The sequence below is a fragment of the Thunnus albacares genome, chromosome 4 (genome assembly GCF_914725855.1).
Source record: "Thunnus albacares chromosome 4, fThuAlb1.1, whole genome shotgun sequence".
In the NCBI taxonomy this organism is placed as follows: Eukaryota; Metazoa; Chordata; class Actinopteri; order Scombriformes; family Scombridae; genus Thunnus; species Thunnus albacares.
In genome coordinates this window covers 32,460,669-32,474,475 of record NC_058109.1, presented here as the reverse complement: position 1 = coordinate 32,474,475, position 13,807 = coordinate 32,460,669, and positions in this window count along the sequence as shown.

Here is a 13,807-nt window from a genome sequence, read left to right as displayed (position 1 = left end):
TTCCTGCTATGACAAGTCAAAATATCTGCTGTGAAAAAGGTCTATTGACCAGATGTTTTGTATGTAAAAAAAAAAAAAAAATCTGAAAAGTAACTGGTGAATATAACTGTCAGATAGTAGATAGTAGTAGTGGAGTAAAAAGTACAATGTTGCCCTCTGAAATGTAGAGTAGAAGTAGAAAACAGCAGAAAATAGAAATACTCAAGTAAAGTAGAAGTAACTCAAAATTTCACTTAAGGATTGGTATCGGGTCAGATTGGTGCATACCCAGGGAAAAGTTGAGGCAAATAACATCTTCATCAGTAGGGGTATAGATTATTTGATATCTATTGGAAAAACTATTCAAGAGTCAGAGATTCTACATCGATACGCAACCACAGATCCGACTCACAAAATTTTGGAAAAAAATCGATACAGCTTTAAAATAACAGATCGGCTGAAAGCCCCCTCTCTTATCTCTCCCTCTGCACTCTGCGTGTAGCCTGTGTGTGTGTGTGTGTGCCTGTGTGTTTGTTCCATCACATTCCCACACTGAAAGAAATGTCGGTATCACTGTGTCCTCTGCTGCCTGGTGTTTACGGTATCATGAAATATGCCGGGAGCTTCAACACATGCTAGCGTTAGCAGCTAATGCCACTTCCAACTGACCCCCAGCTCCACCAGGCTGAAGGCAAAACTGTTACTGAAATCATGAGCAGTTTTCTTTACGGGGACATGGAGCCATACAGTGTTATTCAGAGGGATGATACTGACTCAGCATAGACTGAGGTTAACAATAAAGTCAACAGCATGTTAGTGAAAAATTGGCTCGACTAAAAAGTAATCCAGTGTATCGCTGCACATGTGCACTACTGTGAGTGTGACAGAAGACATACTTTCTGTGTTTATGATTTAGTGTTTGAAATAAGGAATAATTTATCAGTTATTTTCGTCATACTTTATTTAAAAAGTTAAAATATCAATCACTAATTACAGCTGAATAGAATTCTATGGAATCGGGTTAGTATTGCAGTGTATCATAATGTTACAAATTTATCTGTATGGTTTTTGTATGGGATCACGTATCTAGATATGTATCGAACTGTCTGAGAGGGAGAGATAAACACCACTATTAATCAGTCACAATCCTCTTGGCATGTGGGACAAAAACATCACTGCTAGCTTTAGGCTGTACACAATCCATACAGTATATATGTTATCATAATATATACACACACCCATGGTGTGGGACAGAGCTTAAAAATACCAGTTTTTGTAACAAACCCTTCACATGTAGCCCACTGGAAAGCTAAGTCTGTCTGTTATCTGGGTGCAACCACAGCAGCTAGTACAGTAGTATTACCACACTGAACTGAGCAAGTACTGGCTAATATGTGGGTGTGTACTTTAAGAGAGTGTTATGAGAGTATAATTGTTATTATTATTACTATAGTCCCATGCTTGCCACTTCAAAACGTGGAGAAATTCAAAGCTCGACAGGCCCACTGTGCCATATTACAGTTGCAGTAATTGGACAAATGATGTTCAGTTTATTTCGGTTTTTAATTTACTTCCTCTCTGCATTATTTTCTGCGTTTCTTATTATTAAAGTCTCTAATAGTGTCACCTTCATCATCATTTCAAATTTAGCTTTTTTTTTCTTTCAGCTAAAAAGAAGTTTTAAACCACTTTGTAATTGTCCATGTGTGTTTTTGTATGAAAGCCCACATCATTGATACCAAGTCAATTTTCATAATGAATAATGCAATCCTGGCTTTAGAGACGCTGAGATGAAAGGAGGATGAGTGCTGAACGTTGGGGTTCAAACAGATGGCTGCAAAGACAGAGAGAACAAAGAGCTGAAAGAAGGCCACTGTGATTTGGATTCACTGCTCTACACTGTTTTGATATGTTAACAGTTCCATTACATTGAGTTTGTGAGCAGATGATACTGAACAAGCTGTTTGATTACAGTGCTGTCTGCCCCTGTGAATACCAGACAGACTGACGCATAAGCAAAAGACAGATGGATAGATAGAGGCAGGAATGCCACAGAGCAAGCCAAGCAACCAGCCAACATGAAACACAAAAATTAGCTATTGTCACTGAAAACAATGTACTCATGTACTTTACTCACTAGGTTTTGTAGTAGTTTAATGAGTTTTTGAACAAGACACAACATGAAGCAAAAATGGTGTATAGGTAAGAGTGTATAGAAAAATAAAATGATATTTTTAGTTTTTAATCCGACAGCAGTGATGTAGTTATTCAGCTCTTTCAGCTGGAAAACCCAGACAGACATCTTGGTGGGAAGCCAGCCAGAAAGTCTGACAGATGGACAGACAGAAAGACAAGCAGGTGAGTCCCGGTACAGTAGTCAACCAGAGAGACAATGAGATGAGACAGGGTGAGGCCAGTCAGGCAGCACAGGAGTTTTCTCTCGCTGTACGACTTCTGTAATTACAGTTGCAAGTGAATCGAGTTTATTATAGAACTTTTCCTATCCCGCTGTCAGACAGCACATGGAGTACAGATAATTATCTCTGCTGCACACACACACATACACACACACGACTCCTCTGCAATGCCAGAAATGGTGCAGCATATTGCTGAGGGGCCTGCTGGATCCTATTAGCAGCACCTAAAGGCTGAAATGTTCATTACACCAAACACCATTTTGGTATTCTTCTACTGTTACTAATGGTAAAAATGTGTCCTGAGTGGTCTGGCTAGAGGAAAAGGTTCATCATCTAAAAAGTGTTAATGCACTCTGAATTAATTTTTTTTTTTGGTTGTACAAGCACAGTATGGGGGTCACCAAAAATATTGGGAATCATACTCTTGGGAATATGAACATCTGTTCTATTCCAAATCTTTTGGTCATTAGGCAAACAAACAAACCATCGAATGGACCCACATCACCATTCTTACCTCCATCACTAGTATGGAGTAAAGAATGACATATCTGTCGGCTTGCAGCTTTCTTGTTCGTGGAGGACAGCAGCTGTAGTCACTCTGGATTCATAATAGTTACCTCAGATGTCCACTGGTTGTGGCTCTGTCGCATTGTGGATGCATCGTGTCTCCATCATGTCTTCTTCATGTCTTCCATTTAGAAACATAGTGCACAGATTTTCTTCCACATTTTCATAGGTTTTCCCAGTACTGGTACAGTATACACTATTGAGGAAATAAAGATACAAAAACTACATATATGACAGTCACAAAGCATCAGTTATCACATCTAAAGGTGTTTTCAAACCTCTAGTCTATTTACTCTGATCCGAATCAGTGATCCGAATCATGATTCCAAAAATCAAGAAGGCAACATACTTCGTTGCTAGTCCAGGTCAGATCTCAATTCATTTCATTTTTGCTCATTTGTGTCACAGCATGCAAAGCGCCCCCTCCTACTGGAGCCATTTAGCTCGAACTTCCACTTAAATTTTAACAAACTTACACAACAATTCATTTGTTACTTTCATGAAGCTTTATCAGCTTGACAGTGCACAAAATACATCATTATAACTGTTTCTCCTTCATTTATGTTATACGTACATCCGCACTCATTTCTTAGCCTTAGTCTCATCTGTCTAAAGAATGCTGTTGCCATTCAGTTGTCCCTGTTCATGTCTGTCATGATCAGACATGGTTGGTTGCACCAACCATGTCTGATCACGACATCTTAGTCAGGTTGTTCATAAGGTGTATGACAGGCACCCATATCTTATAAATCTTCAACTTTACCTTTTACTAAGCAAGTCAGTTTTTCTATTGCCAAATTGCAAGACATTTCCTTCATCCATGGAGGAAGGTTTTAAATGAAGGTCTTAGGCTTGTGGAAAATGGAGAATAATAAACTTCTTCTGTTAATGTGTGTGCTTAGTATGTTTAGTTAGTACATTGTTAGTACTAGTACACTTTTCCAATACATAAATACTGTGCTTCCAGTGGAGCTTTGGAGCAATGATGTGACATGGGAGTTGTGTACTGTTGTTGTAGAGAGACTAGTGCATTTGCGTCACAATGAACACACAAACCCACAGGGGTGAGTATTTTAGACTCAAAAGACTTTCAATCACCACTCTGCAAACATAAACTGTTGTGCTGTTATGCAATTACAAGTTACAAGTTAATAATTTACACCCTTTTACATTTTCTTTTGTTACCGGAGTCTATTTATTAAGTACAACTTAAGTACAACTTCCTACAGAAGGCTCAAAGTGTTTGTGAGCTGGCAGATCTGACAGGCTGTGTGCTTTCCTCTGGGCTGTACACTCGTCCAGGAGATTTGACATTAATTACACTAGCTGACACTAATTACCACCATCCACTATTGAGGAAAGAGAGTTCTCTGGATGTCTTGCAGGCTACTTTGGACTCAGGCCTTTCAAGGACAGGTTCCTGCTGTAGTTGTAAGGATAGGGGGAGCACTGATTGAAAGACACATTGGGGGGAGCAGGGTGGGTGGAAGACAGAGGTAGCTGTTGTGGTGAATTCTCTACAAATTGAGAGGAATGGCCATTACACAAATAATAAGGAATGAAAAAAATAAGCTACTCTTTAAAGACCAAACATATTAAACTGTAAAACTGACTAAAGAGCAGGACTCAAGAGATAGTTTTTTCAGCTCAACCCTTTGGAACCTTTTGGTTTTAAGAATAATTAAACAGCATAACTAGCTTATGTTGCATGTGCTCACAAACACTACAGTATGGAAGCCTGCTTTCAATGAACCTGTGACCGCAACAATGCTTTGTTATGAGGGTTACCATCTCCCCCTGAAGTTCTGAAGTTCCATACTTACATCACCTAATTACAACTGAGCAAAGTCTGTTTGTGAAGATAGTGACATGTGGTTAAAGCTCCAGAAAAATCTAGTAAGTGGCATGCTCATGCTCAACAATACTTTCTTTTTTTCTACAAGGACCTACACTTTAATGTGTCACAATGTCTCATATGTCATATTCAGTTTGTTAACATCATAGCACAGGACATTTAGACACTGAAGATATAGATTAGATATTAAGTTACCAATTGCTGCCATTTGCATCCAAAAATATGCTGCACACACAAACTGTGAACTCCAGCTATGAGGACCAATATATTCAGCTGCTACAGAAAGTGAGAATTACATAAATTCTAGCCAAGGACAGTATCTATTGACATCCAAAGGGCCTTGGTCAATGATTTTTCCATAGACAAATAAATACAGTAAACTTGACAAAAGTGCAATTTTGTTGCTAGGAGAAGGAAATATGAAGATTTAAGTTGTTGAAAGTTGACTTATAACGATTTATCTTTTGCTTTTGTAATGTTGCTGTACTTTAATCATATATTAAAACTGCACTAATCAACATTTCTATGTTAACAATGAACCAAATGGCTGTTCATAATATAAAAAGGATCACTAGTAGTGACAAACCTATAGAGAATTATCACCCAACCCTGTTGTGCCCCTCAGTTCTGCGCAGCCTTTTTAGCCTGTTTCAGCTCATTGTTTTGGCTCTACAACCTGAAAATATATGTACAGCATCGGGATGTGTAGAGAGCCCAGTATTAGCATTTGTATCTATATTTGTTGAGACAGCAAAATTATTTGTATTGGTATTTCAATAAAAGTGGAAAGAGGCTTAAAAATCCAATTTTTGTTTTTATTACACTTTTAATTTCAGAAAATTAAAGTGTTATAATAAATGTTCATGAATAAACTACCTTATGAAGGAGGTCCCCACACCGGGTCTCGAACTTGAGTCTCCCAGATCATAGACGACTGCGCTGACTACTGAGCTAAAACTTTACTCATCGTCTCATTGCAGACAGACCTCTACCTATTTATACACCCATAACACAGAGACAGCACACTGTGTGTAGGGAAGAACTTCAAAGGCAATTCTTACTTTGCACTTTTCATTTATTGCCTATTTTTTACAACCTAACTTTGTGGAAAGGAGAAGGGGGACAACAGGTTACGGAGAGTCTCTTGGGAGCAGTTTGCCTGTGTCAGTAGCTCAGCTTTATTTCTGGGGAACACCCCCAACTCCAGGAGTGATGTCCAAATTAGGAAATGTGCGTCATGTAGCAGGTGGATGTGACTCCCCTTGCTGAGACCTGCTGATAGACATAACAGTGTAGCAGAGGACAGACACTGAGATAGTGATATAACCGATCTGCATGCTGGTATTTGACATTTTTTTTCCTCCCGAAAACAAATAATTTTTAAAACATTTGCATGAAACAAATATTCATAAAAAAAACACTTTTTGTGCTTTGCTGAATAACATATTTGTATTCAGGCACACCCCTAGTACAGTACAGCAGCCTAGTACAGCAGTTTATTGGCTTTTGGACAAGAAGATGACAACATACCCATTCTTAGTATTGCCATCAAGACTTTGATTTGTCATTTGTTTCTCCAACCGGCAGAAACAGCTGTCAATAAGCACGACACTAGACCCATAAAAAGCAGGTTTGAAATCAGGCTACAAAAACCCAGGGGGCTTGTGGAGGCACCAAAGGATCTGAACCATTTCCATCTTACTTTTAATAACGCTGCACTTAAAACATCTTAAATAAATGATTTTAAATCACATTATTCTCTTCATTGAGTTTTGATAAAAACTTTTAAAGTTGATCTTTTTTTTATCTTTTCATTTTGTGGACACAGTTCAAGTGACAAGAGAGTTCTATTTATTGTGTTAACCTGATTAATCCTGTAAGAGGTAGATTCTCAGTCTTTCCTCTGTCAGATTGTACAGTCCTCAGTGAGAATCAGTTTAAGCTCTATGAGGAGACCTTAATGAGAGCAGCCAAGGCTACTTTTTAAAATCTGTTTCTAGTCACCTGACCTGTACTCTCATTTCCTGCACCTACAGTTTATTGATCCTTCAGTTCCCATCTCTGCTACATCAATCAATATACTGATATTTCTCCAATTTGGCAGCAATATACTGTTATAATTGCAATCCGTAAGTGTGACTCATGCTTTAGGAAATATTGTGGCAAATGGCAATTAGAGCACAAGAGGTTTAATAACAAGGAAATGGAGACAATTGTCTTCAGCTTCCTACAAATTAAAGCTTTGCCTCTCTAAACGCCTTCTGATGAGCAGTTAATTTCGTTTCCCATTATATGTTTCATTCTGTGTTTGTACTCAGTGGAGTGTGTGTGGGTCTTTTTTGTTTTTGTGCTAAGTCTGTTTATGCATGGGTTTAAAGCTCCCACATTCCTCCATCTACGCCATGGTTAACCTTCACCCACAGTAGCTCTCTCAGGTTATGTTTTCACTCCTCTTTCCGCTTTGAGTTCCTGCCAGCTCTCCACTCACCTCCACTCACCTGCACTCATCCTCCGGAAGGTGAGTGCAATAGAAAGTGAAGAAGTAGGGGTGAAGAGAACAAACAGATGGCACTGAAAAAACAAGAGTGATGCAAATGAGTGCCCCAATAAAGAGTCTCAAGTTTGTATTGTGCTGTGACTCGAGATTGTTCTTTTGTTGGTTCTCTAAAGAAACTCTGGGTCTTGTGCAAGATTTTTTTTTTACCCTAAACCTTTTTTCTGTGAGGCTTGCTCATACAAGTGTTCTAAAAAAACTCTTAACTGCACCAATTCGTCATACAGGTGTCAATGACTGATCATTAGAATAATCCACGCCCCTAAAATTGCCATATAAGGGCTACATCTTCCACTCCATTTGTGGGCAAGTTTCATTCATAAAAATGTTCCCAAAGAGTAAAAACAAGAATTTCACAATACAGAAGTTCAAGTTCTGCTGTCAGAAATCAGCAGACAAAAACATAACAAGTTTAACAGTGTCAGTCGTCGTATTATTGTACCCAAAACAATTACACATATGAATCCAGCTGCCAACAATGTGTCATCAGAGCATCACTGAACTGTGACAGAAATAAAGAAGGAATGCTTTTGACATGAAGTTAGATGCTAAAAAACGTTGTTCTAAAGCAAAGCACTCCATGACTAATATGAGAGGTGGTCAAATGATGTGACAGATGTCACAGAAATATTAGAGGCGAGAAGATTACACTGATGACGATACTGGACAGAGACCTATAGAAAGACCCTGAGGCAGCTGTTTACAACAACTACTGAAATGTAGAAGCTGCTGTTACAAAGTATGACAATAAAAATCATAAAATCTGAAAATCCTCAGTAAATTGGCAAAGAAATTAGCAAAGAATATTAATTTTGCATTAAGTCCGTTTTAGGTATATATTTTATTTTATATTATACTCAGAGTCCAACACTTAAGAAGAGTCAAATAGAATCTTAATGGATTGCCAAATAGACACTCTTGGGCATGAGGGGTGTGGGCATCCTCATAATCTTCCTGTTGTCTTTTACAGACTGAGAATTAGAGACTTGAATGTGATAGTTTCCAGTCCAGCTACAATAATATTACCATAACGTAGGATGGACTCAGTTGTAGCTCTATAAAAAAAAAATGCATAATATTCCTGAAGACACAAAAACTGTAAGACTGTTATTGAGTACGGCAACAGGGCTATGATCACATACTGACCCAGGATCCAAAGCAATCTCCTCAGTTTTACAGACGCTAAAGTGAAAAATGATGGTCATCACATTGGTCCACAAACCCATCGACCTTAGCTTTATAATGTTGGAGTAAATAAACTGAAAATAGCAGTGCCATGTGAACATCTTTAATACAGATTGAATTAGATTGAAAGTTGAAAAGTAAATGAAAAGGCTTTGCTAGCCGGTGCATTGATTACTGCTGTATCAAAGAGTTGACTCTCACCTGTTGTGAGTCAATAAAAAGCAACCTAACATACACAACAGAACTTTACAAGTGCTTCAAAACAAGATAACAGCATCATCAGTACTTTACCTCCCATGGCTGAAGTTAATGTCACTGATTTATGTGCTCGCTGTTTTTTCTTTGGACAGGACTTATTGACATAAATTCGACCCTAAAGTATACTTGTGCAAAGATATTATTATTGTCATTATTCCTTAGTAGCAGCAGTGAATGTTTTATTTACTACTACTATTAACTCACATGCAGCATTAAATTATCAGAAGAATTCAATCATTGTTTTGCTGAAAGCTTGAATTTCCAAAAATCTGCATAAAATAAGAACAGTGGCTTCCTTTTGAATTTGACCACCGGGAACTTCTGACTTTCTGAATTCAGGAGAGTGTTGAGAGTGTTTTAAAGCACCAAGAATCCTCTTAACCACATATGAACATCAACGTGCCCCTTTATGTGAAGCAGCTACATTTTTTAAAACAGTAGTGTACATACAAACATGTCCAGCAGAGGACAGTGTTTACTGTGTTCATAACTTAACACCAGCTGGAACAAGAGCAGGTCTGTTTTACATTAGATTCAGTGTCATTGTGAAATAGGCTGTACAAAAATGCATGTAGGTAAAATTCCACTAAATTTCCACTTGTTCACATAATACATTTGTTAACTGGTCTTATTATTCTGAGATTAAATTTTGCTGAGGGCTTTAAGTGGTAATTACTGTACATCAAAAAGATATACAGTACCTTCTTTTTTTCCAGAAGAAAAAAATCAGCTGGATGCTTTGTTCAAATGGAAATTTGTTTGTGAACTTGTTTTTTTTGTTCAAGCTCAGTTCTGAAATTGAATTGTGGAAACTCATTGTAAAGAACTTCAGTATATTATAAACTGCAGTTAGAGCTCTGATTACAGCCTCCATTGCTACTAATTAACTCCACCAACCTACAAAGAAACTTAGAGAAGAAAAGTCTGTATCGGTTTACATTAGTTTGGTGGCACACTAATGCTGCTCTACTGATTCTCATGTATTAAAACAATGGATCAAATGGTTATGTAATGTAAATATATTCACCAGTAGTGACAAACCCACAGGGACTTATCACCCAACTCTGCTCTTCCCCTCAGCTCTACAAATCCTTTTAGCCTGTTTTAGCTCATTGTTTTAATTCTACAGACTGCAAATGTACTATTTGGTTCAGCCTCACTGCTTTCATTACAGACTGTACACTACCTGCCCAGTGCTGAATGGCAAACAAAGAACATAGTGGAACAAGGACAAAGTTACAGATAGATATTAAACTAACTCCCATTTCAGTACAGCTGCTTATGTTTGAATACCAATGTTCATTTCAATGCACAACCTACAGTGGAAAATATCTTCTGTTGGCTGACAAATGAGAGGACAGACTTTTGCCCTTAGTCTTGGCTTAATAGTATCTCTGTCAAGACATAAAATTCACACTAAATATTGAGGGCACTAATATCCTGTCTATGCTTCTCATCCAGGAGTCACTGTGGCTATTGTCAGAATATGACTACATGGATTGAAAATGTGTGGCTAGAATGGTTTGTGGTACTGTATTCACTGTTTAAGCCTTGGCCTATCTGTCCACAAAAATGAAGTAACTGTTCTTGAGGACCCACAGCCTCACTTTCCCTTAATCATTTATTTGGCCTTTAGAAATGTACCAGTGAAAAAATCCAGCTTTAGAATATTGACTTTGCGGTCTTACACAAGTCATAGACAACTGTCGAATGGTAGACCTATAGCCTGCGTGCATGACTCAGCATCCAGACTTTGAAACAGCAGGCCTCAACCCATGGGTCCTCCAGGTTGAGTATGCATCTATGGTCCAGCACTATGATCCCTTTGACCCCAACTCTCTTCATCACTGCCGCCACACTGCCAACAGAATTGTTGTCAGATAGTGTTGGGGCTACCAGGGAAGACAAATGTAGTGTGGTGTTTCCTTCATGTGATGTCGTCATCATCAGAGTTACCATCCAGTCTGACCAGTACACAGACAGCCTTCATTACATGCACTACAATGTGGTGTATATAATACATGGCTGAAAAAATATTGTATTATCTTGATGTTCTGTAAATCTAAATAACAAAAATTGTGGCACAGATATTAAGTACCTGTATTTGGGGAACTGGGTGTTTTCTTAGCCTTAGATCTTGTGTAACCATGTGTGGTGAGACATTTTTTATCCTCAGTGTGACTAACAGGAGGCAAGAGATTACTTAATCCCTTTTAAAAATTGTACTAGGAGCATTCTTTGCTGGAGCGGATTTTGATATCCACCTTAAAATCAAAATCTAATGAGTAATACCCAAATTAATATCCTAGAATTAAATGTACCCACTTCATCTTGAAAAAGGTTCAGTTCGAAATACATCCTGTCAGAATTCATTCACCATTAATGAAAGCAGGCACTAGCACAGTGTGTTTATTGAAAATAATTCAGAGTTGGAGACTGACACTAATAACACACTGGTCTGTATCTCATTCATCAGAAACACAATTAAAATGTAGAGAAGCAGCTGACACATTCACAATGCTTTTAATTGAGGGGAAATTCTAAAGTTACCAAAACATAGCTATATGCATTGTTAGATAACTTCTCCTTTAGATTACAGTCAAAACATGTATGGGAATTGCAATTCTGCATTGACTGTAACCGAAACTTCACACATCAGCCACTAATATGTGGATAATTGAGTTGGCCTTTTAAGGTCAGATGTAAATGAAATGGTGATAATTTATATGCAATGTGAACACTCACTACAATAAACACTAATGAAATATGCAATGGGTGTCAATAATATATTATTATATTGGAATTTCAATGCAATTTAATGGTTCTCCTTTTTCTTACAGGGTGTTTAATTGGTTAGTGATGTGTCTTTAATGCCCGTCTGGTGTTTTATGTAAACACCAAGTTAGCAGCATATCTGTGCTGTCATGCCATTGCTGTTGAGGCCCTTCAGCCATGGGATTGGATTCTATTTTGTCTTGCTACTTTTAAAAAAAATCTGTTAATATCTGTTGTTTGAAATTACGTCTTCCATCCTTGTTCAGTCTGGGGAACCAGCCCAGATGGACAATGCTGCAGGGTCCCCCTGTCAGTGGCGTGCCGCAGGCCAACTTTATACTGAGATTGATTCAGGTCCAGCTGGTAAAGCTGGCCAGAGACTGTGAGGACATGTTACAGCCTGGTTACCTCCAGCTATTTTTTCATGGTGCAGAACAAACTGAAGAAGCTGCTTTATGAGGTGGGTGTTGCTCATCTTTCAGGCATTTTTTTTCATCGGACAATGCTAAGAAACACTCACAAACCTTTGTGTTATTTTTTTTCTTGATGAGTTGATGATGTTAGTCGTCTATGTGTTTGTCCTTTAAGCTTATAAAAACCTTTCAAACGTCATTGAATGAAGGCAGGGTTTTGGTATTGCAAGGTATTCAATTGGCTCACATTTTTATAGTTATTTTGTTCAATCATTTATTACATAATTTTTATTTCTATAGTGTGTTTGATTGAAGAAAAATAAGACACCCTGATCAAGGCCCTGTACTGAAATGTGTTGGCTGAATAAAGAGAAGACTGTTGCAGCAAGTCAGTGTTGCAGAGTTATTTTTTCACATTTAGAGTCGTGCAGACAGCAACCCTCCTCCTAAGAAATGCATGTAGAGCAACTTTGAGACCATCGAAGCTCATTAGCAACAGCGCCTGTGGGTGAGTAAGAGACTTCTTTGTGTTCAGTTGACTCAGTCTCTTTGGACACTGAAGAGTCCAATCACAGCAGAGAAGAAACAAATGAGGACGTGGATAAAATGAGTTGTGTTCACACTTAGAATTTGTCTGGGTGATTTCATTTCTCCCCACTTGTTCTATGTTTTCCCTCCTGTGCAGAGCTGTAAATCTGGTGTGCCACAGGGAGACCTGTTAGAGTTTTGCACTGAAGATGATCAAAGGTTGGTTAAAAATAATGGGATCCAGCAAGTGTTTGTGGAGTGAAACATCCTTACCTTCACAGAGAACCCCTTTACTGTGACTGTGTTTTGCTATGTTTAGACATGGAGGCACCTCTGCATGGTCATAGAGTATGTAGGAGGTGGGGGTGGTATGGATTACAGATATGAAAATGTTTATTTAAATTTTTTTGCCAGAGATATCGCAGCTTACTATGTGATGTACAGCTCTGAGCAAATTTTCCCCTATATTCTTAGAACTACCCACACACTGGACACTGACTTCTGTCCTTTTAAGTGGCAAATCCACAGCTAATTATTTTTAATTGGCCACAAGTTTTCTGTGTGTGGGCGAACTGTGCTAAAAGAACATGAGAAAGTGTGTATTTTAAATGTGTAGCTCAAGCTTTTATTATTACCTGAATGCAAAAAGTATTCTGATTAAAACAGGAGGCATTTTGAAAAAAAAACATGTTTGTGTATAAATGCTTACCTGGGCCTGTTCAATACCAGAAGGATTCTTTAGCAAATTATTTGTTTGCAGTTTCATCTTTCTCAGATTCCTCTTCTTCCAACTATAACACATTAGAGGAGTTCAGTGCATGTACATATGAATCTTTAACACCAAATCTGTAAACTGAACTGACTATACTGAATCACCATTGTTACTGTCTTAATCAGTAGCTCTTAGCAGTGTAGCCTCCTCACTGGTGACAGAGCACTGTTGTCATCTTGAGATGGATTAGGAAAAACCAGTTTGTGATTTTTTTTCCTTTGACAAAATGTGTAATAACATGATCAGCAAAGCGTCATAAAATGTGACAAATGTTTGCGCTATTCAAAAGTTAAAACAGACTAAGCTAACCTTAAAGCATTTCTTCTCCACCAGTTTCTCTGCAAAACAACTACCACATCTTCAAAATCCAGTCTTCTAGCTTGGCTGCTTCATTATTTAGGCAGGCTGAGGTCAGTTTGGTCAGTACCACATCAGAATTGCTTGTCAGACTGTCGAATAGCTAAAGAAACCCTCTTCTCCTATGCCTTTCCAACACTGGACTGG